Consider the following 26,502-nt stretch of genomic DNA (forward strand, 5'->3'; position numbering starts at 1 on the left):
GTTTGTAAAATATTTCTCTAGTGATATTCCCTAGCAATATTACATTTCTACTTTTAGTTTTGTTGAACTTGCATGATGGAGTACAGTTGTGATGATATTACTATAAAATCCTTAACTGTGCTCACAAAACTTCTTGTATTTGTTCCTTTCCTCTGAGTGGGTCAGAAAACATCATAAGCCCTTCACAAGAGAACAGACTTCAGGTTGCTCTGACTCTACCAGTGGAGATAAAATACCTTCTTAAAATCATAGGGGCTAGATCCTTTACGTTGACCTCTCAATTTGGAGAACTTCTATGGGTTGGGAAAGGATTGCTTCAAAGAGTTTTTGTTGTGGTACTTCTAGTTTCTTGTTTGTTTGACCGCTATTTGGGAGCACTGGTAGTTAAACCCAACCAAACCAAACCCCCCAAAACTCCTTGAATATATGGTGGTATGAGAGGGGAGTATTGCTTTAAAAGTAACTGAATAGGGATTGAGGGTTCTCTGCTTGTATTCAGATTTTCCAAAGACTTCTGATGCCTTGTAGAAATTCATTTAGTAATGGTTAAACTTTTCACTTGGATAAGGAAATTATAAAAGTTCATAAAGCAGCTGAAAGTATTTTGAGATTCAAAGAGAGCGAGCCTACCACAGAATCACATACTTTGTTGCTACCATGACTTAACCCCAGGACTTCTGTTTAAATAAAATGCCTGCTTTGTACCTGTGTTCTTTTGTTGAAGAAGATGCTTTCATTTAACTCCTTTTCCATGAGCAAAAGAGGTGCTCATTCAGTGTTTTCAGTCGTCCTACTTCCAAAGTGGCTCTCTGTGGTTTCCATTCAAAAATTGTTACTTTGTAGCATGTGAAACTCATCTGGTTTTCAGTTCCTCTTGAAAGCCTTGCCTTTTTTTTTTTTCCTCTTTTCTGGGAAGCTCACAAAAAAGGAGTTGTTCTGTTGTTCTTTAAAACAAACCCAAGATTAAAAAAAGCCCCAACAAAGTCCAAATTGCCGAGTCTGTCTGGCTATCAGTCTTAAGGCTTTATAATGAAGCCCACTGGTGTAGTTTCTGTGCAGCAGTGTGGTTAATAAAATGAGATCCCGAGTGAACTTCTTGGAGGCTTTTTATCCTCTGTGGTGGTAGGCAGCAGAGCCCGGTGTAATCCTGAGATGATCGGTGTTGATTTGTTAGCTTTGCCAGAGAGTAGAACGTAGACCGTGACCGAGAGAAGGCCTCCTTGCTCTCCAGATAGCGTATGCTCTTCTTACCTCCTTATAAGCTGTCCAGAGCTGGAGCTGTGTCTCTTCCTGCCAGGCTTCTCTGAAGTTTTGCTATTAACCCTAACAAAAGATAACTTTTCTTTCTGTGCAAATTCCTTGATTTTAGTAACAGTTGGATCTGAAGAGTTGTTAATGTTACTGGAATAAATCATGTTGGAACAACCATAGGTGGGGTCTCCTGTGTGAAGGAGGGCTTTTCTGAGAAGAGGAGTAGATCAAGGTTATATCTGAAGAGGTATACTCTCCTTGTTTTCCTTCATACTGGCTTTCAAAGTCAGAGTAGAATTAACAAATTGGATCTTGCTTGTGTGTTTATATTCCCTAGATGCAAACACTTCATAATGTTTTAAAGCTAATGACGCAGTCTAGATGCTTGACCTGGTGTGTTATAGTGTGCGGTACAAGTAGCCCTAGTAATCTGTCTTAGTTTAGGGCTTCATTAAAATGCAGTGGACCTTTTTTGTGTTCCACGTATGCCTACTTTTGGCTGACGGCTTCAGTTAACGAAAGGTGAGGTGGCAGGGGGTGGAATGTCTCTCCTTAGCTTTTAATTTCATATAAGCAACAATTGGTTTATCCTATTTGGTTTTAACCATCATGATATTAAGAACGTTGTCTCTGTCTCCCTATTTTGTAGAACTGACCTGGGACGTGGGAAGTATTCATTGGAAGCTCTTACCACTGTTCAATGAGAGGGTAAGATGGATAGGCTACTGGGGATCCAAAGAGGGGTTTTTTCCCTCTGGTGTTTTAATTAAGTGGGCATTAAGAGAAACCAATGAACACAAACTACAGGTTTAAAAAGGGGGGTAAAACTCTGTTGCCATCTAAATAACAGTGTTTGACTTGACTGCTGTAATGATTGCACTGATCCTGTAGTCACCAAGTGTTTAGCACAAATGCAACTTGAATTTCCGATGGAAGAAGAAAAGGTAAGGAAGAGAGGTTTTCTTCTTTTGTTTCAGTGATTGCAGTCATGGATGTTCAGCACTTTTTAGTGCAACAGAAAGAAAATCCACTGAAGCAGGGGCTCAGACTAATTCCTTCTAATTTCTTTTGCAGGTCTTGCCTTTAATAACAGAGCAAAACAAACTCAGAGTGTTTGAAGAATATAGCCTGTAAAAGGAAAGGGTCTGTGTACCCCTCTGAGAGAAAGCAGAGGTAGAAACATGGCTGTTGTCTTGTCCTGCATGTACTGAACACAATACTTAAAAGACACTTTGTTTCTTTTGTGTTGGCCTGAGGGTAGTCCCAGTAATGGCTGATTAAATAAGTGAGTGATTTTGGGGCAGTGACTTCTAGATGAATATAATCAAAAGCCTTTAGAAATAATTCTTCCCATGGTGGCTGGGCACTCCGTGTTTAATCATAAGCAAAAGAGCTGGTTGGCTAGTTTGGTGGTTTTTTTTTGTATTTTCCACCTAGTTTTATACCATTCCCTTATTTAAACTCAATAAATGGGGACAGTAATTGTGACATTGATTTTCTGCTTGATCAAGACAGATCATGTAATTGTAGCTGAATTCTGAGCTTTTTTAGTGTTCTGTGAAAAGTCTGGGACTTTGGACATAGTTCTGATTTTTCTGTCTTCTCCCACAGTCTGGAAGTTGACAGGTAGAGGGCAGCAAAGTTCTATTTTTTTAAAATAAAGTTCAAACCCTTTTTTATTTAAATGATTTTTTTTTTAAATCAAGCTAAATTATGATTACGTGTGTTTGATGCATTGGTTGATGCTCTTTCTGAATGATTCAAAATTAATATAAAATTTTCAACTAAGAAAAAATATTTACTAAAATACAAGTAAATTTAAAAGAACCTTGCCTGCAGTACAGTTTAACTGGTTGTGAAGTAGCTGCAATACAGGGGGAAAAAAAATAACTTGCAAAACCAATTGAAGGCCAGCTTTTCAACATCAACAGTGAGAAAATTGTGCTGGTTTGTGCCAAAATCTGTAATTACAGACTGCATGCTGAATTGTATAAATGGAAAAAAAATGAAATCACACACAGATATCTCCAACTTCACTTAAGGAAGAAAAAATGAAAGGGAGTCTTGCCTGCGGCTCTGGATTGATTTTTGGATAAATGCCCTATCTTTGCCTCATTTATCTCGCAACGTGAAATTATTCATATTACTCAGTGGTGACACTCTATTCCCCTGTGATTCCTTAAGTGTAGTTATGAAACGATGGCATTGAGTTTGAAATCAGTTACTCCTCCAGCATCAGCGCATGAGCTGTAAACATTTCATAAGAGGAACAGGAAAAGCATTAAAGCAAAAATGTGAGTGTAAGTGGAAGTTAATTCTTAAGAATTCATCCAAAAGGGAATACCCTTTGCAGTACTTTAGCCATTAATGAATGTTGATCAGTAATGCAGAAAGTAGAATTTACTTCGTTAAATACATTGGAACATATATTTTATCTTTTAGAGTGATTATAATGTTGTACTGTTTAGCTAGTACTGTTGCCTGGTGCTAGTATTGCCTATTACTGTACCATGAGTACGCAAAGGAGACAGTTTGAGCTCAAAGCCCTGGCCTGATAAAGAAGATCAGGGTCTGAAGCTGGCAGTCATGCTTTACTGTGGCTTTCTGTTCTGAAACATATCTACCAAAACCAAAAACCTCTATTCAAATTTTCTGGCCCATTTTCAGAGTTAACTTTCATATCTTTTAGATTCACTGAAGACAGGGAATTGCATAGGTATGTAAGGACTTGTAGTGGCTCACCAGCTTTGAAATGTTCAGATTTTGTACAGCCTGATCAAAGCTGTCAGATTAGGGGTAGTTCCTTAGTCTTGTCCTCTTTGCCCTCTGTATACGTACTTGAAATGCACACTTTCAGCCATGTGCAAGTTTCTTTCAGTTACACCTCAGGTAGCTATTAATTTGGCTTCTTTGTTCATAGTGGATTAATAAAATGGGGGAGGGAAGTTTACAAAATGGAAAAATCAGGTGTAAGTTTGAAGGTAGTAAACACAAAGATGCTGTCTGTCCTTTAACTGCTTATTTCAGAGATGGAAAATACTTTGCAGGTTTAAATTGGGAGACAATGTTAAGATTCCTCTTAATTTTAAATTTTTTTAATATTTTTTTTTAAATTTTTGTAGGTTTCTGTCAAAGTACTAATATTGTTTTAAACATAGTGCATTAATTTTATCTCTTATATGTACTGGGGCATTCACTGCTGTCAACAGGTGCCCTTTTTGAATGCCATGGAAAGCACAATTTGGCTTCCACATACTTAGTCTTACTGTGCTGTAGCATTTGGATTGTGTTTTGTTTTCCCTCTGTTATTTGTTCATTCATTACATTAGATTTTCACTGTTCTTTCTTTGTATATCATTACTCTTGCATCTCTCCCAGACAAAATCTAGAAATGCTTATTCTGGCTGAAACCGTGACCCCAAATTATTGCAGACATTTTGAAATATCTCCTGCTTTATCTAAACCAAGTTTTCAGGCATGTTACTTTGAACCCCATCACATCTGGATAAATGAGTCTTAAGTTGTGTCTAGGTAATGTTTTTATTTTAGGTTTTAAAGTCTCGTTGTTTATTTATGGGAACAATTTCATTTAAGTTTTTAGCATTATCAAAAATGAATAAACATTTGTAAATGTTGTATTGTCACCTGATGATTTAAGTGTTAGACTAGTAAGTATTTAAGTATTGGAATAGGAATAGTGAGTATTTAAGTATTAAAATATTTATTGCATGTTAATTCTTCATATAAGTGACAAATATTTGGATCTGCAAAAGAAATAATAAGAAATGTAGTAATTTTGTACATAAGGCAGTCATTAAAAAAACAACAATCCATAAATCAGAAAAATAACAGTACCTAGTGGGTTGCATTGTAATGTGAAGTTACGGATATCCGAAACTGTAACAGCATGAAGCAGGTCTAAGCCAAGGTGTCTGTTTTAATTTCTGCATGGCTAACATTTAGGAAATAGGATTGATTAATTTTTAATGCATGTGGGTTTTTTGGTGTGTTTTTGTGTGGATTTTTTTGGTTGTTTTTTTTTTTTCTTTCAGAAAAGAGTGAGGAGGTTAAAGGAAGACTTTAAGCATTGCTGCTTTGAATCAAAGGTAGGTGTGAGAGACACATTTTTGTGATCAAATTGTATCATCTAAAAATAAGCTAAATTGAAAGACTGAAACACCCTTTACTATGTAGCATCACAAAAGCATAGCTACTATAATGTGCAAAATATTGCATTTTTCATTGGCAAGCTAAGTCTGTAGTGCTGCTGGTAAAAAACAGATTGACATTTGGTCATTATTTCTTATCAATGGTGTTTTACTTGTAATGCTATTTGACAGCTATATTCTAGGTCTGACAGCATTGAACCAGCTTAATTCCCACTGAACTGCTATAAATACGTGGTATTGCAATCAGTTTAACAACCCCTGGAGGCAATAAAATCTCTCCTTTGAACACACACAAGGGGAAGAAATCTAAGATTTATAAAGGGCAGCAAGTATTCAAGATAGGGGCAAAGTTTATGTGTGAGCCTATAATTGATGTTTCCTTTGTTGGAAAAGAAAGCTTGAGGATGCTTTAAGAATTAATCTTTAACAAGTTCTAATCTGCACTAACAAGATCTACTCAAGATGACTGAGAGAGAGATATGATACCAAGAGTTTTGTCAGATTCAGCCAACGATGAAAATTCAAAGGTACTGTGTAGTTCGGGAACATTTTTGAGCAGATAAGGAAACTTCACAATTAGATGTGAAATCTGCTAGAGCTCTCTGCCGCAGGTGGATGAGTGCAGAACTTGTAACCTAGGCTGCTTGTTCTCTACCATATATCCAGGTGAGCGTTCCTATGGCTGCAAGCACTTCCCATTATCTACTGAACATGCAGAATAGGTGGGAAGGTACTTTAAGTTTGTCTACTCCTTTCATTCTTGCAACATCTAATTTGGCAGATCAGGCAGTGACAAAACAAGGGTAGATGCTGATGAGCTTATTAAATAGGATCATATCTTCCAACGGATACCCGGTGCTTTAAAAAATATTGTATTGGGTATCACCCATCAATAAAATGTAGCTGCCTCTAGGACGAAAGATGGTATCTCTCTAAGAGGATACACTGACAGTCAGGGTTTAGGAATAGGAATATAAAAACATTTTGTTTAATCGCAATTGGCAAATATCCTTTATATCTTTATGTTCTGCTTTACGTCCAGAAGACATCCTGAGAAATTCCTTAAAAGGCAAGTTGCAGAGTTGTTGCAGAAAGATGATGGCCTTCTCTGGATTAACCAATACTTTTTCAACTATCCCATGGGACACAGAGGTCTCTCGTGTCAACATTGCTCCCCTTGGTCTGCTTAATTTATAAGATCTGAAGCAAGGTGTCAGGGTGAAGGCCTGATCGTGGTCCTTACACAAAGGGAAGGAGAGATTGGGCCAGCGGAGGAGGCTGACAGGGCAAGAATGTGGATTACTGTACTTCAGTAACTCTCACAGTCCAAAGAAGTTAGTATTACGCAAAAATAGAAACCCTGACATTGTCGTGTAATTTAATAAAATACTATTAATGCCCTAGGAACACGTCATTAAAATGTATACAAGAATCTTTTCCTTGCATATGTAGAAAGAGCATTATGGGAAGAGGTTTTCAGAGCCTTCCTGGCTTCCATTTGCAGAACTATACAGTGCAGGGTTAAAACAGAACTGTCTAAGAGGTCTTTATGTTCCAGGTTACCACCTGACCACTACTTTTATATCTATAAAGCATCAGTCGATATGGGGAGCTTGGGGATAGTCTCCCTAGTGAGGGGGTGAAATAGCTGTGTTATTGAAGAGGGCAGGGCATCTCAGGTTATCCTAACTTGAGAGAAGAGCTCTGAATATGGAGAAAATGAGCGCTTTTTCTCTGATATCGGAAAAAGTGGATGCTATCATAACATTGGATTGTGGAATGGTACGTTAGGTGGTATCCACTATTGCTGTGACAGGCAGTGGAAACTGGAATGGGTAGCTGTCAGACTTTCCAGGCAAAGATTAAAGCAGTGTGCAATGGTACGGTGGACAGCGTTCCAGCAGGAACAGCTAGTTCCTGAATGTGCTGTTTTCCTTGTTCAGTGCTGCCATAGATTGATGCAGACAACATGAGGTTCTAGTAATTTTCCATCTGATTTTTTCCCAGAGATTACAGAAAACTTATCTGAAGTAATTTATCTGTCAAAAATATTTCCTTCTGGCTCTGGTGTAGAAATCATCTTGTTTAAGTAATCATGTCCTGTAGCATTTTTGTTGCAATAGTTGAGATTTGGGGCTGTCAGTCTGCCTCAGTACTGATTCATTTTCCTCCAGAAATGAAGGTAGCCGCCTTTTTAAGTGTTATATTAGGATCATAGAATTGTTTAGCTTGGAAAAGACCCTTTTAAGATCATAAAGTCCAACCATTAATTAGCTGGCACTTGCATTCCTGTACAAATTCAATCAAGTATTTGTAATGGCAGGATAGATGGTTGCAGATTTGATGCTGTAATTGTTTGCATTTAATTTTTCTTAATCAACTATAAATCTGATAGTCCAGAGAAAGGGGCCTTACAGTATTACAGAAAGACGCCACTTTGGTATCTGAGCAATAGCTTCTGTTTTAATATGGAAGAGGGGAAGAAGCAAAATCCCTCTTGCCTGTGGTGAATAGGTAATTACAAGGCAGCATTCTCTACAATTAAACCTTTAATGTAACAAAGTACTGGTAAGATGCTACAAACAGCTGGGTATATCTTCTAGGAATATGAAAATTACCTTTGCTCCAACTAATGTCAACAGAACAGAGAGTTTTCATCAGATGAGAAACTATCAGGTGTTGATATCTTTTCATGTTCAGTTACATTTAACAGGTATTGTCAAAAAATATTGTATTCAAAGGTTTGACTGCGTTCTGGCATGCCCTTAGCCACTGTACTGCTTCCATTTGAAAAGCTTCTTTACTATCATTTTTGGTTTTGCAGACCTTTAAGTTGGTTGCTTAGGGGAGTGTTTTCATTTAGCTCATATGCCTGTTGCTGGCTGTAGGGCTCCCATGTAAGCCCAACTGTAGAACAGTCTTGATCAAATCATTACCATGATTATCAAATACACTGTGTAACACAGTTAATTTAATTTGGCAAAAGAGGCTACCTATTTGCTTTTCTAACTCCTTTTTTTAGTGCTCGTATTCTACTTTCTGTGAGTAATTTAGCAGTGTAGTTCTAGTCATAAGCCCATTCATTATTATAAAATTTGTTAGATTATTTTCTTATCTTTCTCTTTATGAAGCATTGCAGATAGTAAATAATTGAGACCTAGGTGAATCTCTCTTCAGTCAAGTGCAGTGCCTTTTGCTTTTCAAGTTGTTATTCTGGTCAAAAAACAAAGATCTTCTGAATGATTCAGTGTTTATTGCCAGTAGAGACAAACCTTAAAACTCCTTTAAAACTAGCCTGTATTAGCAGAAACTTCACTGCCCCCTTCTCTAATACTACAGTAGAAGTTCAGTTATCCTTTTCATGGCCAGTAGTTTTGCTTTATCCACACACAGGCTACAGGAACAGACTGTCTCTTTCTGCTTGACAGTAAACTGTATTAGCCTAGAGCAACTGTGGTACTGAGATAAAATTTACTGTAAGTTACTTATTTTTATAATGCAACACTTGTGTTATTCAAAAAGATTTAGTAATCTTTTACTTCTTACTACTTACATGGTCAAAAAATGAAGGAAAAAAACCCCCAGATTTTGAACAGCTCTCATTCACATCAGTGAGTAGAGGAAGGTTCTGTCCTAAGAAATTAAAAACAAATTAAGTAGACGCACTAAATCTTTGTCTCATAAATGAAGGTTTCAGTAGGGTGAAATTGCATCTCATTGGTCCTAGAATGAATTATAAATGAGCCAGTGAATCTAGTGGATCATTTCAAATGACTAATCTTAGTCAACCAGGTAAGCGAAGATGGCTATAAATTGGGTTAATTACCGTAGCTTGAGTTTTAGCTCAACAGCTCCTAATTTCAACTTTCAAAGGCTACACAAACCAATTTTGTACTCTTAGATTATAATGAGCAGTCTTTATTCTTTAATCAGTTCATCCAGTATCTGGCTGTCTACTGTAACATTCCTTTGAAGTCTAGAAAGATCTAACATAATTGAAGAAATGTCGAACTACTTGACTCTCTCTTTTTTAATATAAAGGAATTAAACATTAATCAGACTTGTGCATCTCAATTAAGCCAATTAAAATTATCACAGAATGTAGTGCACAGAGCAATAGGTAGCTTTAATGTTTGAATACATTATCAACTTTTACCTAATGTTCCTTATTTAAGATGTTTGTTACTCAAAGGAAATGCACGCTACCATTGTTTAAAAAGAGTTTGACTAACTTCATTCACTTAGTGTAATTGCCTACATTTATGCACAAGATATGTTAAAATTTGTTACATTTAGTTAAAAGTAATACCATGAATTACTTTAGGTCTTCCTACGCCAATCTAATTTCCTTTTTTTTTGTGCACTGATTGGTTTTTTGTAAGAAAAATATTACCCACTATATCTGAATTAATTTGTGTCACAGGGAAGTATGGCTTAGTCTTTACTGGCTGAAGTATATACGCAAAGTCCATATAATTACTAATAATTTGTAACAAGTGTTAATTGATAAACAACTCCCTCTGGTAGCTTAATTAAAGCTGTAGGATAGCAAGGCGATTTACAACTGGGATTGATCTCAATTAGTCAACAAAATCTGTGTAGTCTGTTCAAAGAAGAAGGAGGAAATTTAGCCTAGCAAGGCTTTGGGGATTTTATCTTGTAGTCTTTTTTTTTTTTTTAACAAGAGAAATAAAATCACAAAGTATAGTAATGTTTTCTGCAGTGATCTACCTACTGTATACTATGCTTATCTCTTACGCTACCCAGCATTTGTTCTTTCATTTGTTTGTTCATTGTCAGGTTACAGAACAATATTCAAACATTTCTTTTCATTATACACAATGCGATAAAAAAAGTCATTTCATAGAGAGATGTACATTTTAGAATAACACCCCCAGGAGACCACAAACTAGAGAATGAAAAGCATTTAATATATGTCAGTTTTTGATCTTACTTAGAGATTTGTTTATAAACTGGCATTATGCAGCCTTAATTAAAAGATAACACAGGAAAGATGGCATTAGGGAATAACGGGATATGTGGAAGCACACTGATCTTATAAAGTCAGCTATGCTGTTTCAGGATTCACTACTCTTTTATCATTTGGACTGATAGTAAGAATATAATCTATGAGTACTTGAAATTGCCCCTGTGGAATAAAAAAAAGTGTCATCTCTGTTTAAACTAGATCACAGACTGGCTGCAAACAGCTGCTGAAACATTAATTAATTTGTTTGCAAATAAATCATGTATATGTACTAGCTGAAAATACTGATATAAACAAGCATGAATGTTGTGCTTCTTAGATTACCTATGGATCCCTGGTTTGCCTTCATTTTTTAAGATAACTTTATACGCACCAGCAAAACCAACACAGAGACCAAATAATCTGGAAGAGCTGAGCCCTTTTATTAAGTTGTCCTGTAGATATATCAATGTGCTGAAATGCAAATCGGTTTCAGTGCTTTAAAAACACACATCCATTTTATATTTGTGTAGGACTGAACCTCATTTAAGAAAGATTGAAATATTTTGGTGGAGACAAATGAATGTGGGTTTAACAAGTTTGCAGCTAAAAATACAGCATGATGATTTCAGCTGTGCAATTTATGTTCCTCTGTATCTTGAATGCTCTTTTGGTAGCTGTGTAGCATTTGTCTATAAATTCTGCATTACTTGGCATGAAAAACACCTGCTTTTCATATACCATCAAGGATCCTGTTTAATGTCTATGGATTGTTCAAAGAAACAGGCTAAATGCTAGCCTTGTAGCTTCACTGACCTAGAGCCCAGGCAGATGTGCCCAAACTTGCACTCGTGACAACACATGTGCATCCTTGGGGCTAGCCTTAGAGCTGTTACGGTGCTTCTCATTGTAAGGGCAAATCCTTGACTCTTTCCAGTGCTGCCCTAGGCTGTGCATATGGTAGGCAGAGAGGAGGAAGGTGACGCCGCAGGCTTTGCCCCCTTGACATAAGCTTTATTTTCAAGAGTGGAAAAAATAAAGGTTAGAGTCTGCCAAAGGATGAGACTTGCATATGTAATACGAACAATACAGGGAGGCCTTTGGATACTCGTAACTAACCTTCAAGTGACAGGCTGCTCTGTTACAAAACAGATGTGTTTGTGGAGGTTGGAGGACACAGCCAGGGAAGATATCATAGCCTAAATTCTACATTCTCATAGAATGTTTTCTGCATCATGGATCTGCTGAGGCTGGCTGTCTTACATAGTGTTTTCTCTGCTTTTTAAAAGGTTTTGTTCTGAGTCTTTTCTAACGTGGCGGGTGTCCTTTTTAGTCTTTGGAAAATTAAGTGTTTGCTAACAAGAAAAATCACATTCTAACGTGAAAAAATAAAACCAAAACCCTGGGGGGGGAAAAACAAAACTATTCTATGGATGAGCTAATGCTGTGACTTGATACTGATGTGAATTTGATTTCCCTCCTCCTTCTAAGGTCTATATTTTTTGTACAGTAGCTGAACCGTCATATAAAAGATTCTACTCCAAGGCAGATGCCACCATCCAGATGCTCTTGTCAGTGGAGGGATAGGTTTTCTTAAGTTTGGCTGATAATTATTTGAGCAGTATTGATCTTTGGGTAATGACACTACATCGTGCCTTAAGGTCACCTCTTCTGTAGGCAGTGCGAACTCTAGCATTGGTTCCAAGAGCAGTCATTGACTTCAGGGAAAGTATTCCCGCAAAGCACGCGGGATGTACCATTAGCACCCAGATACCTGCTTCATGCCTACTTCCATCCTGATAGAGAAAGCTTCAGATCATTTAGTCTTTTTACTTGAGCTAACTATGTTTTTGCCCTTTGCTTGGGCTCTCAGAAAGCACTGGCTAGAGCATGGGTTCTTTTCAAATTTGAAGCCTGTTACGGTTTTTCAGAGGTTAATGTGACCACTCCAGAAAGTATCAGTCATGTTTGTTTACCACCCCTGCCCCAAGGTTCACCCACCAGCTGCTCCAAGTTAAGCTATTCAGCTTCTTGTGGCATAGTATTTCACTAGCCTGACTCTTCAGTGATAATATCTGTCTAGAAGCTTGACTTTCATATGTTTAAGGAAAGAAGGATAAACTTTTACTTTATTTCCACCACCAGCTTAGCTCTCTTTTTGTGGAAGATCTGAACCTTTGGATTTTCCTTTGTGGAGTGAGGGGGAGGAAGCGTTCATCCGAATAAGCAGGCAGTAACTGCATTACCTGCAGGCCAGTTACCTGAGGGTAGCTGTGTGCTCTTACAAGTTACGTTTTTACATGGAGGATGGTGATGGCTTCAGGAAGCCAATGTATGATCCCTGGCCAAACTGCTCTGTTAGAGCAGGCAGAGAGTCTGGAGAGAAAGGTTTCACTGATGGTGCTGTTAGGAGAGATTTTATTAATGCTTCTATATTTCCGACTGGAAACTCCAATGAAGGTTGTAACTGTCACAGTTTCTGATCAAATTAGGGAGGCATAGATTTTCAGAAAGGTCTTTTTTGTTCCTGTATTCTTCAAGAAAGCCGAATTTTCCTTTTTTTAAATGGTCTACTTTTGAACTTCTACTATATTTACAATCGTTTCGGATAAAATTTAAGCTCACTTGTGCTTGTAACAGATAATGAAGTCAGTGGGAAGCCAGGGATGAGCAGGGTCCTAAGCACTACTAGCACAGAGAATTTTGACTTGATTGTTTGGCATTCCTGTTTACTGTACACCATTAGAGTTTTTGGCTGTTATGGTCACTGGATTCAGATGTAATGTCTCCTAACCTAAAGATAACATACTGTTTGTGTGATGCAAACTGTTGTGGAGGTGGAACTTCACCATGTGCTTGCCATTTGAACTCTCCAAGCTGTCAGCCCACTTATGGGATGGGATCAAACTGTTCAGTTTACCATGTTAGCTTGCACAGTCTTGAATAAGGCTCCAATGTATAGCTTACAGGAAGGAGGCTCTGTTTTTACTGTCTTAGATTTTAGCATTTAATGTAACCAAGAAACAGAAACAAGCTGCGACATTTTGGGAAGGAGTATGTAATGGTTTAACCCTAACTGGCAGCTAAGCACCACACAGCCGCTCGCTCACTCCCCCCTGTGGGATGGGGAAGAGAATTGGAAGAGTAAAACTGAGAAAACTCGTGGGTTGAGATAAAGGCAGTTTAATAGGTAAAGCAAAAGCCACACAAGCAAAGCAAAACAAGGAATTCACTCACTCCTTCCCGTGGGCAGGCAGGTGTTCAGCCATCTCCAGGAAAGCAGGCCTCCATCACGCCTAACGGTGACTTGGGAAGACAAATGCCATCACTGCGAACGTCCCCCCATTCGTTCTTCTTCCCCAGCTTTCTATGCTGAGCATGACGTCCTGTGGTGTGGAACAGCCCTGTGGTCAGTTGGGCTCAGCTGTCCCAGCTGTGTCCCCTCCCAGCTTCTTGTGCCCCCCCAGCCTGCTCGCTGGTGGGGTGGGGTGAGAAGCAGAAAGGCCTTGACTCTGTGTAAGCGCTGCTCAGCAGGAACGAAAACATCCCTGTGTTATCAACACTGTTTCCAGCACAAATCCAAAACACAGCCCCATACTAGCTACTATGAAGAAAAATTAACTCTATCCCAGCCAAAACCAGCACAGGGTAATACCAGAGTAATAACCAAGCAAAAATCCTGCTTGCCGGAATGACTGTCTCCCTTGAGTTCTTCTAGTGCTGAAGTTCCTAGTGCCAGTGGCACTAATTATTCAAGCTTCTTTCCACTCTAGTTCATGCTGAAGATACTTATTGGGCTTCCATATCATCTTGTTGCTCTCTGCAAGGTCATATTTTAAGGTATAGCTTGGCACATCTTGGGCTAAAACTGTGTTGTCTTCTCAGAATTGACCCCTCTGTGAGTTTTTCAGGGCTGCTTTATTGTATTTTGTTGTTTGGGTTTTTGGTTGGGGGGGGTGGGGGGGTGGGTTCTTTTCTCTAGTTTGAAGTGCTATAGGTATGAACTGACTTAAGGAGACTTCAGGCAAAGCTGAAGCAAGAGTTGGGGGTTCAGTCCAGCTTGGGGGTTTCAAGTTACTCTGTGCTGCTAGTTTCTTTGAGAGCTTAGTCACCTCTGTGATCAGCTTTAAAATGCTTTATTTATTTATGTACTTGTTTCCAACCAGTGTCCCCAGCTCCACTCTGTCTTCTTTCTAGGAGCACAGGAGTCCCCCTGTCAGCACAACCCACAAGCTGTCTGGAGGGTGTTACTTGGGGGCAGGTGACAAGACGGGGCTCTTGAACATGCTGCCAGACCATGAGGAACTGTACTTAGGACCTGAACGCAGCCCTCCCTCTGGGTTTGGCTGCTCGTTGCAGCTAATTATAATTGTAAATTTGCCCTTAAAATCAAATTCTGTTTAAAGAGCAACTTTTGCCTTGGGGCAGCCTTGTAAGCGGAAAATACTTATCCAAAAAGCAGTTTACTTGGCTTATGATTTCCTATAATCCCTATATTGTTCTCTAAGATATTTGTATGAGAGTGAAGAACTGCTTTCCGCAGCCCACCCTCTCCCCTCCTCTTTGTGCCTGATCTTGTACAGAAATCGCTTTTTGTTTTATGGTATCGCAGCCAGTTCCCATAGAAATGGCTGGATGCTCCTAACCTTTACGTCTCCCAGCAGGGTCTGCCTTTCAAGCTACCACTTCCACAGAGGAGTGGTTGGGGCACGTCTCCTCAGAAATTTAGGCTCTTGGTTCTTTCAGCATGGGACAATGTAGATAGAATCACTTTGTGCGCACCTACAGCTTATTCTGGGCTAAACCATAAAACTTACTTAACTTTGTGGCCATGTTACTCAACAATTTGGGGTCCAGAAGCAAAGAACAGTATCATGCCTAGCTGAGGCGTGCCCTAATCACTTGACTGTCTGAAGTCCGGTTCACTATCTGAAATTGGGACAGGGTTATTTGCCCAGTGATGTAAAAGTCCTGTGCTGCTTTGGGAGATTTAAATAAATCTGAATGCATGACGCTATTTGTGCAAAATAGGCCATGGAATAATTGAGTACAGCAGGTGCGACCACCCGTCCTCCAGCAGGTCTTGGAAGACAGGGCTTCGAGCTGCATGGGTTCTTACTGGGGAATGAGCCACGCAGCTACTGGCACTCAGCAAGAGGAAGTAGAAGGAATAACTAAGCTTAGCTAACCCTCCTCATTATCCCATCTCTTCCCAATTAATAATGAGTTTCTGAACAGTTTTGGCTCAGTTTATATCTTCAGTTCTTGATTAATAAATTAAAGATGAACTAATGGTTTCAGGGTCAGTCAGAAAAACGAAACTGCTAGGAATCTACCACAGGTCGTTTGGTATCAATTTGAGTGTAGTGGATTAAAACTTCTGTAAGCTAAAATGAGAATCACTTACGTAAGTGTGAAAGTGTAAATAGGTGGCAGTTCAGTGCAAGACTTGCATGGAAGCAAGCTGAGAATAAGTAAAGAAAAACATAATTAAAAAATAAAAAGGCCCCCAGAATGCCTTTATGTTCCAGAATGCCATATGGTCAGTTGCTTGGCATCATCTTCCTGAGTGTGCTAGCAATACTCTACAGGTTGCTTAACATCAGTGCCCAGACAGGAGGCAATGGCTGAAATAGCATGATGTGAAAAAGGGAGCAGCTTGGATGCTTCCATCCACGTGTTAGCAGTCAGGCAATGTTGGATTGTTATTGCTTCAGAATCTGATGGTTGTGTTGGATCTTGCCTCAGTAAGAGTTCAGTAGGAATTGTTTGGATGTAAGTGATGGAATGATGTTTTAACACTGTCCTTCTTAGTTTGGGTGGCAGAATTTTAAGAAAAATCTGTTAAGGTTTCTTTTTTCTATCTTATTTATTTGCACAATGAATAATTATTATTCTTGTCATGGGGGCCAAAACATACATCAAGCTACTTAAGGGTAAGGAGTAAGCAAGACTTGTGAGTTAGGACACATACTCAGAATAATGCATGGAAACAATGAGGGATATTATTGAAGCAAAACTAATTTCTGTTCTTGTATAACATTCTGACCAGAACAGTGAAGGACATCACAAATCCATTCATTTATTTCAAAATTTGCAAAACAAATCCCTTCTTACACGTAGTATTTGTACAACATGAAATTATTATTCAATAAGTTGACATTTTAAACCTATTACCGCCTAAACCCATCTATTACTGAGCTATTCAGAGCACTAAGTTAACATTTACCATAACATTCATCCTCACATCATGGGGAGATCAAGCTCAAATCCTTTATTTCATATTCAGATCTTGTTGGGTCAGGATTGAAAACTGCTACCTTTCTGATACTTTACTGAAAAGCCACTCTGAAATCCACAAAAGAATTATTATCAAGTTACTGCAGTTATTCAGCTAGATGTTGACTTTGATATGTCAACTCTCTGATCTTTAATAGAAAATTGATGGTCTTGCCCTGAGGGTCAGTCATATGCATGACCAGGATAGGCCAAAGTTTGCATTAAATTGCACCCAGCCTTGCATTCTCATTCTCTGGCAGGCAAAGTCAAACAAAGCCAAATGGATCCCTTGTTAGTTTTGTTTTCTTCATTGTTTTGTGTTGGCATATGGATTTAATTCTGTAATGGGTGACTGCTGGGCACAATCTGCTTTATTGATTTTTCTGGGGAAAGTTTTTGTGAGAGCACCCAGAAGTATAATAACATAAAAGCAACTGGTGTGATTTTTGTTCTTGTTGCAGTATGTGTCTGTTATAGCACTTATTCCACAATTGACTGTGTCACAAGAAATCAGGTTAAATTTGTGTTTCCAGAATTGCTTCCTCCAGCCATGGGCTGAAGCTGTCAATCCCACTGTGGCTTTTTTGGTTCCTGTAAGTTTTGTAGCTGTGGTGACTGCGATGAATCATGCAAACTTTGGCCCCTTTCAGTGCTGTTGGTTGTCAGTTCATACAAGGTTGCATTTTTAACTTGTCTGAGGAAGGAGCGCTGTATGGAAAAAGTAGGACATCCATGGTCTGGGACTGCGTTTTGGATCCCAGCTTCTAAAGTGTCGGCTGAAGCCACAGGGGGTTGGGTGAGCTACCGCTCCATGCATAATTTCTTTGATGGCTGCAGATGAATATGTTGTGTGGCAGCAACTAAAGGAAATGAAAGAAAGGGAATACATTTTCCATTTAAGAAAAAAAAAAAACCAACCCAAAACTGTTCTTCAACTTCTGTTTCCTGCAACTGCTATTACGTAAACACCATATCAAATATGCCTACAGAGACTTGGATGGCATAGCAGCATCTTCTGGTCTTATCTGTAGCTTCCTGCAAGGTACTTAGGTTTACTGTTCAATTCATGCTGTTCAAAATAATGACAGAAGATGAACATACTTCCTTTCTTTCTCAGAATGAAGAAAAAATCTTCATACCAAATCATCACAGATGACGGACAAGTTTGGACATAATGCCTCTCTGGATAACGGCAGCAAAGAAAGTCTCATTCCTTTCTTAGTGGAAGTTGGCCAACACAGTGGCCAATAAAGTGGGGCTTATCTGGGCTGTCACATGGGGCATCTGTGCATTCACCAGAGTGTCCCTTTCCTCATACAAAATCTAGAGAGCCTCCTGGATAGAGAGGAATTACTTTTTAGAGATCTTACCATTTTCTAAGTAGGCTGATCATGGAAAGACTCCATTTACACTATGTGTGTCTATTGTTTGTGTTAATTTTGTGGCAGTGTTATTTTGTTGGCTAGATTTTTCAAAGCCTTAGCTGGGAGGCAGCCAACTCTCACTGAAACGCAATAGGATCTAACATTCAGAAGACCTAACTGATTTAGGAAGACAAGTCTCGTTGACTTTCAGTAGGACTTACATGCTTAAGTCTCTTAAATGCTTCTGAAAATGCCAACCTTGGATTTGAAAGCCAACCTTGGATTCCAAACATACATGCTAAGCACTTTCACAGAAGCAGACTGTTCACAGTACACGCTGCAGGACTGAGTTGTTTCACAACAGATGCATATAAGGCACTTAGCTGTTAGAAAAAGGGTGTCAGCCTTCAGATTTGAAGGAGAATGCACAGCCTAATGTGAGTATTAATACAGCTCTTAATGCCAAGTTAAGAACATCAGAGAATATATAGGAATGATTTTTAGGAATAGCTCTTGTTACTGCTTTGATGTGAATCTCCTTCATCAAACTCAGAATTAACTTTGCTGAAGTCAATAGACTTTTGCACCGTTGTAAGTTACTGCAGTCAAGCAACCCTCTAACTATATATGCTATTATAGAGCAAAACATACAGATTATAAATAACATCAGAGGGAGACTGGGTCCACTTTATCTCTGCAGTAATTCTTCTGATATGCTTTGAGTTACATCAGGATAAATTTGGCCCACTGAGATTAGTATAAAGAAGCAGACAGTGTTTCTTAGCTAGAAAGGTGCATATAAATCCCTGTAACTCTAACTTTGATCAGCTTAACACTCAGCTTTCTGTGTGAATCCTTTACCTTCTCTCTTATTTCAGAGCAGCTAATGCTGGCAAATGCCTATTGGACCTACAAAATTACAGTGCTGTACAGTGGAGGTGCTGTGAAACTCCCAGAGCATAGAAGTGATGCTCAGATCAAACTGTCTTTCTCCTCCTCCTAGTATATGAAATTGTGCGGACGACTCCTTCAAATCCCTCTCTCATTTTAGAGCCTGATCCTGTGACCCACTGATTCCCCTCATCTCCCTTTAAAGCTAATGAGAGTCAAAAGTGCTCATCACCATTCATGGTGCAGGATTAGGCCCTTAATTATCCTTGGAAATAGTCATTCCCTTCTGGGTGATGAAACGGTGGCATATCAGCCTTACCTGGTGATGGTAATATCTCTTCATGTTTGTCTAAGATGCCCTAGCTATAGATCTGGCTTTGTCAAGATAAGGAAAATTTCTGTCCCCGTCCCCCCCGCAACATCATACACGTTATATAGCAGCATATGGCATCAGCCTGTTTTCGGTTTGTCCCTTAGGAAAGTAAAGATTGTATCCACTCTTTAAAATAGCTCATCATTTAATACTTTTCTGTATAATTAGGAAATGATGTTCATCTGACAAAGTACATTCATTAAATAATTTCAAAATAAGCCAGAGGCATTGTTTAAACCTAGTGTCAACACAAACTGTAAAAAAATGTGCAGAACAGTTAAATTTTAGCCAAAAGTGTATGTTAATGGAGCAAGAAGACTAAATGTTCTTTCTGCTTTTTAAGGCATCGAACTATCTTTTAGTGCAAGTTCTGCCTCACAGCCAGATCTGGCCCCTTCTTCACCCTAGCCCTTTCATCTCCCTTTGTTCCATGTCTATGCTGAGACTGAGATTTTCCCACCTCTCTCAGTCTTACTGTGGCTCTGAAAGTTGATTGCCTTCCGGTGAAGCCCTTTCCCCTTCTTCTGTACCCAAGCTCCATGTTCAATGAACATCAAAAAGCCTTATCATACCCTGATGGTTTAAATCTTTAAACAGAGAGTAACAGCCTGAGTACATCCAGACCCCTCACATCCTATAGTCTTGTCACTATGTGTTCCTGCAACAATTACCAGGAGAGGGAGGCTGCGGAGTGAATCAAGTAGCGTGTGTTGTCTCCCTGGACTCCATGCTGATGCTCTGATCAGGACTTCAGCAAAATTCTGTTTGAAATGAGAATAGACTAATTTTCATCAGACTCTTCTCAGAGGAATCCCATGTGGGCTAGCATGCCAAGGGTCATCATTAGAAAACTGCCTTCAAAAGAGCTGAGGTTTCTTGTGGCAAAGCTTTCTCCCTTTACTAAATTTATAAACATTTATGTAAAAATGTATACATTAATTGTTCAGCTTCCTTGTATGCCTGCAAAGTAATGCCCAAAAACATACTTGAAGAAATACACTTGTAAAAATAGCCCAAGTAAGGACAAAAATGTCCTCATTTTGACTGAAAATTCAGAATACCGTGATCAAAGGATGCTGTAACTCCCAGCTGTTCAAAGGGACTTATATTAAAAAAAAATCAGATGTGACCAAGAATAGAAAATAACTCATTAAGAGCTTAACTAGATGATGACAGGTGAAGCCATCAGTTGCTTAAACAGTGTAATGTTTTTCTAAGCAGTTTCTGTTATTTTTCTTTTTTTTCCCCTGGAATCGATTTTATACTTTCTAGAAATAATTATGAGATCAGATAAAGTTTGTCTGCTATGGAATATAAACGCATACACAAGCCACTGGGCTGTGGAGTAATTAAGACGTCACTTTACTGCAGTTGCATTTTTGTAAGCATAGAGAAATTATTGAATTTATTTTACACTTCCCATTTATCAGTTTTCTTCTGAAGCACTTGCAGTTCTTAAAAGGCAAAAGAAGAGTAATGGGAAGTCTGTAAGAAGAAGAATGATCTCTGGAAGTTTTAAGCCTTCAGACATAAAGGGAAAGGTCTTTTCTCTGTCTTTTGAGACTTACAAGCAATGAATAGCAGGTGGATATGATTCTCTCCTCATTTTTATAGCTATTGTTTAGCTACTACAGTGTTTGTAAAATACATTAAAAAAATCTTTATAATTCTCCTAAGCAGCTTAAATCCCTTTTCACTTTCCCCAGGCAAAACCTGATTCACTTGCATGTTTTTGGGCTCTGACCTTCACAATGCTGATCTCCCAACAGTAGTAGCCAGTTTCTTATTCTTTAAGTGCTAGAGGAATCATGAAAAATTCAGACACTGGGTTTCCCTGAGACCAATCTGGTGGCTTTGTCTTTGTGCTAACTGCTGCTTTCTATGCATCATTCAAAAGGTACATACTGTTGTCAGCCCCTGAACTGCTACTTGGTGTTAAACATGAATATTTGTAGCTTAGCAAGGGACTAAATTTAAAAAAATTAATATTTGACAACCTTTGAGAAGGCATTACTGGCATGAAGCTATACGAATGAAAGACTGTATTTGTGAAAAATGAAAACTTTCTTCACTGGGGCAATTCTAAACATTACGAGGTTTGTTTTGAAATGGCTGTGATTGCTGGACTTTCTTCTGGATACACAGATTATGATTGTACCAAAGAAAATACTATAGTGGAGGGTTTTTTTCCTATATAGTTCAGGGGAAAATGCATTCTGTGCATGTGCCACTAATCCTATCCGACCAGAAAGCAGAGAAGGATGGTGTATGGCTTATTCCGGCAACACATCAGAGATACTTCCAATGGTAAAATTGCCTTTTTCCGCATTTCTTAATTAGAAATAGAATCGGCTTCAACTAATAGAATCTCTTATTAGTAACAAAAAGAATTGCTAGCTCCCTAGTTCAAGTGGCATATCTGCATAACTTATAGCCTTAAGAGCTTATAGAGTCACTCACACTCCTGGCAGAATGCCTTTTACTCTCCCATATTAATGAGTTGTTCTAAATTTAGTCTACTGTGACAAACTAATATTAATACAGTATTTTATGGCCCAGAGCATTGTTAATGCATAAGAATGAAACACTGAATCAAAGGAAAGGGAAAGGAGGCAAGATTACTTAGTATGATTGTCAAGATATAAGATAATCCAACTATGTAGATATTAAGACTTAAATATAATACTCTGCTTATAGATTTATATTATGTGAAACATTTTCTATTATTTTAAATCCTTGCAGTATTAGTTTCCTATTTTCAAGGGTTTATAACTCGGCCATAAAAATTCGCTCTGGGCTGAAACTTGGCATACAAGGTCTTAACCTGGGAGCATATTTTTTAAGTAAATTTTCAAACAAATCTGTATTTGTCTTTGGTAAAAGTGGGACAACAGTCAACATATGGCTATTGGCTTTAAAAACTTTCATTTTCAGGACAGGTTTCAGAAAACAATGGGGACTAATAACCAAAGCCAAGAAGAGTCTGTAATAAGATTTAATTGCTCTTTCATATTATTTTAATTTTTTTAATTGCAAAATATTAACAGGACAACATATTTGACAGGCAGTGGCTCTTTAGATGTCAGAGTTTCTTCCACTGAAATCAAGGGGAGTTTTGTCACTCTTTCAAGGGGAAGTAGGATTGGGTACTCGGTAGCTATTTTACAGTGATGATTTCACTATCCCAGTATTTACCTAAATAGATATTTGCATGACTATTATTTAGATATCCTTTTGCAGGAGAAAAAGACTTCATGCAGGATTTTTAGATGACTTAAATAGCTGTGTATTGCAAACATGCATATGCGTACATATGTACAAATACATTTCATCTGTGCAACCTAAAGCCAAGTCTGAATAGAGTTGATCCATCTACTTGTGTAAATTAAGATGAAGAAAAGCGTATGACCCTAACTGATGGGAGGAGCTCTGCTCTAAACTATGTATGTTTACTATATAAACAAGTATGTACGATGCCTGCCAGAATGCTGCCGGTTGTGAGGTGTATCATGGATTTCCATTGTAAACAGTAGGCAACAGACAGCAGCTGAGCAGACGTGGAAGCGTAAGGTCAGCAATGAATTGTGTAAGGGGCCTGCCTACATGTGCCATTACTGAATATCCACCATATATGAGGAGGGATGATAAAGTCTTTTGACTAGCTAATGGCATAATGGATTTTTTACAAACAAACTTGGTACACAATGGTACACAATGTAATTTTTGGTACACAAAAAAATTACATTCCGTTTTTGGAAATGGTACACAAAAAGTAATTTTTGATGTACTTTGGATCTCTGACCCAAATATTTGGGAGACAGAATTTAACCCCTGATTTGGCCTCTCTTTTCTCAGATTCGTGTGGATTAGGAAGTTTTATCTCCAGCGTTTACAGGGATAAGCAGATTAGTTAGGGAGTCTTGAGTAGATATGAAACTTGAAAGGTCTGGGATGCGCAATTCAGGTGCGCAGGAGGTCGTGGAGGAAGACAGTTCTCTCAACCTCATCTGGGTCATGCTGCAGAGCTGTCAGGATGGAAGTTGTCTTTGTGCAGGTGAAGAAATGTTCCATTTGACACTCTTCTCAAGAAAACGTTTAGAAAAATGTATCTACTTTATGGCTGCTGGTGTGAATTTAGCCCAGGTTAGTTGAACTGCATCCAACGCTGTTGTCATGTGCTCCTTCAAAACATGCAAGGCACCTGAATGCTTGGTTGCTGGATAAGAACTTCCTTCATGAACTCCAATTAGTGTTTCTGTGAGCAGTGGCATAACTTGCAATTGGTGTCATTCAGGAAGGAGGAATCTCTCTAACTCCAGTGAAGTGTCTGTGGACAGGGAGATTATGGAATCAGCAGGTGTCTAGCTAGCACAGAAGCCCAGCACAAACTGTGTTTCTAACTTTCGTGCTAGTCAGAGAGGAAACAGAAAGTGTGCAGAAAAGAGCAGAGGAATGAGGAGCCCTTGCTCTCCACCTCTTTCTGCAGCTCTCCACGGTCTAGGAGGAGGGTGGGTATCGGAGTTGGGTGCACGGTTCTGCCTAGGGCCCTGCTGTCAAACTAATGACAATAAGTTTCATGGGTGGTGGCAGATCCATGCGTGACTGGGCAGGAGCGAATGGCAGAAGTTATGTGTAAGTGGCACAGCTGGGGTAACAGAGAGAGCAGTGGTAGGGGGCTGTAGCTCGCTGGAGGCAGATCTTAACGAGCTACTTCATAAACTGGGCAGAATCATTTCCAGCACAGCCCTTGTTTCGGCTCTGATTCAGTCTCCATAAGACCCCTACTTGTTGACAGAGAACCACAGGCTAGAATTTATCTAAAACTAATGTAATTTGGAATAAAATCACAGGAACTGACACTAGGGATTAGTTGCCTTGCATATCGCGTTGCTCAAATTGTACCCAGCCGCTAAGGTGGGTAAGATGCAGCCAGGGCTGGTTGCATCCCATCCTATAGCATTGAGAGTCTTTCTGCAAGAGCAAACCCCTATTTATTCAGATTTGCTTCATTGTGCAGGATGCCAGTACTTTCCACGTTACACAAATTATGGAGTTCATTAATCTTCATATGCCATAATTAAGTCTGTTTAAGTCTACAGTGCAGTCTGTGGATTCCTTTTAGTGGGTGTTTGGGGAGCAATGGATCAGTGTTTTCCTCGCTCTCCCTGCCAGTACTAGGTCTTTACCAAGCAGAGCTAATGATCCAGCCAGCCATCTTTGTCCCTTGAATCCTGGTCATATACATGTTCACTGGAGAGTGAGCAAACTGTCATTTTGGGGAAGGAGTGTTGCTGAAAACTGTCGTGTTGCCTAGAAGGCAGGATGAAAGGAAGGTAAATGCAGTCTTCTGTCAAAGCTGAAAATGATTCCTGCGCTTGCTTTGCACTTTTATAGAAACATAAAATAGATTATTGAAATTTTCTGTATTCGGATAGTATTTTGGTCTGTCTTTTCTCTTTTATCTCCTGCTGGCTTTAATTCCAGTCATGCAGCTGTGTTCCTGCATACTCCCATGAAAAATCCCCTTAACAGAGTCACGTCAGAGGTCTAAGGACTGAGTGGCCCACGCAGGTTATGAATGAACAATCACTGTCAATGCAGCGTTTCTGCACAGCACCTTCAACAGCTATTTGCATGATATAAAGCCCTGATTTTGATGCACCTAGGAGATAATTTTACGTGGTAATGATTTATATTCTGCATGAAATAATCTGAACCAAAATGTAAATTTTCCATTTTCTTAAATATCTTCTCCCTTTTTCTCCCAGTTTTTTTTTGCACCATTTCTGGCTTTTTCAGATGTAGGTATAAAGATAAAACCAAAGGAGTTGGACCAGCAATTTCAAAAATGTGCCCTGGCACCATGCATCTCTGTTGTGTAGTGTTTCACTTGAGAAGCTTGAAAGGAGACTATTTTTTTCAGACATAAGTGCCAAGCATCTTCCAAAGGCCAGGCCTCTCAAAGGTGTATGAGAGTAACCACCCGGAACTGGATGCTCTTAGATTTGCCAGCTCCTCTGAAGTCTTGCCATTCTTTGGCATTGTTTTCCTTTGCAGTGAAAATCTTCAGGCGTGTTGGTAGTGTGGAAGAAAAAAAACAAAATCCAACAGTTGTCAAGATCTGGCTATTTCCCATGCATAGAATGCTGATACCTCCCATCTTATGAATCAATATGTTACTAAGATGGATTGAAGGATGAGGCTTCAAACTAATTCATATGACTGCCTACCCACTGTAGTGGGCAGAATATCTAGTTGGTAGCAGTGACTGTAAAAGTAATTTTTAGTGTTATGTGTTTTATTTCATATACCTTCAACCAAACACAAGTGTTCTATTTTTCAAGAAAATACTGGGGGGCACAGCCTTAAAGAAATGTTTCCTTATGACCCTGTTACACACAGTCTTTTGGACTGCAGTGATAAGTGGTGGGTTATTCTTTTATTGCCGAAAGAACTTGTTTAGCATATGCAATTTGCAAAAGGAGGAAAGCTGAGCGTTAGAGCGTATTACCAGTGTGCACTTATAAGAAAATTATCCCATGAAAAACAAACCCCTCTACTTAAATGCTACTCATAAACTATAAGGCAACTAATTCTACCGTAATGGGCGAAATTGCTACTTGATGGAGAAATAAAACCAACACTGTTAAAATATTGAGCCTAGTGTAAACATTAACAGGTTAGAATCTATTAAATGCATGCTATTGTGGGAGCGGGAGAGGCTTAGTTTGTGGGGGTTTTTTTAATTATACCTGTGGTTTATGAGAATTTCCATGCTTTTTCTGAGTCTGTTTGTCAGAGCAGTTCTTTTCATCAATGGGGAAGAAACTGAAGCTTAAATTTTGTGTAAGCAAGTGAAGCATGGGAGATATCCCTTTCATGGGAAAAGAAGAAAGAATAGTATGAATCAAGTATGGTGGTAGACATTTTTCACAGCTCTCTTCTTCCCTTACACACTTTCAGGTTATCTATACAATGCCATTGAACTCTATTATCTTGCAGGCTAATTTAACATTCAGAATTTAATTCCAAACAGGCTACCTGTATGATGACAGAGAGTCTTAAGAATGGTGAAACATATTATTAAAACTTGAGCATATGAAATATAAATGTCTGATGGAGGTTTACAATATGGAAAGATGCTGGAGGTGTGGAGGATAGAGAATACATTGTAATGGCTAAATGCACTGAATTCAGACACTTACAAAA

General features: G+C 38.8%; 1 long non-coding RNA gene across 1 annotated transcript; it reads left to right on the top strand.

Annotated features, from left to right (window-relative positions):
- The first annotated feature begins 2,324 nt into the window (after positions 1-2,324).
- LOC140653907 (uncharacterized) lies at positions 2,325-14,674 on the top strand. Its single transcript, XR_012043274.1, has 3 exons — positions 2,325-2,424; positions 5,304-5,357; positions 14,584-14,674. It is a non-coding gene; the product is annotated as an uncharacterized lncRNA (long non-coding RNA).
- Positions 14,675-26,502: the final 11,828 nt, after the last annotated feature.

This window comes from Ciconia boyciana, chromosome 7, assembly GCF_034638445.1.
Source record: "Ciconia boyciana chromosome 7, ASM3463844v1, whole genome shotgun sequence".
NCBI classification, from domain to species: Eukaryota; Metazoa; Chordata; class Aves; order Ciconiiformes; family Ciconiidae; genus Ciconia; species Ciconia boyciana.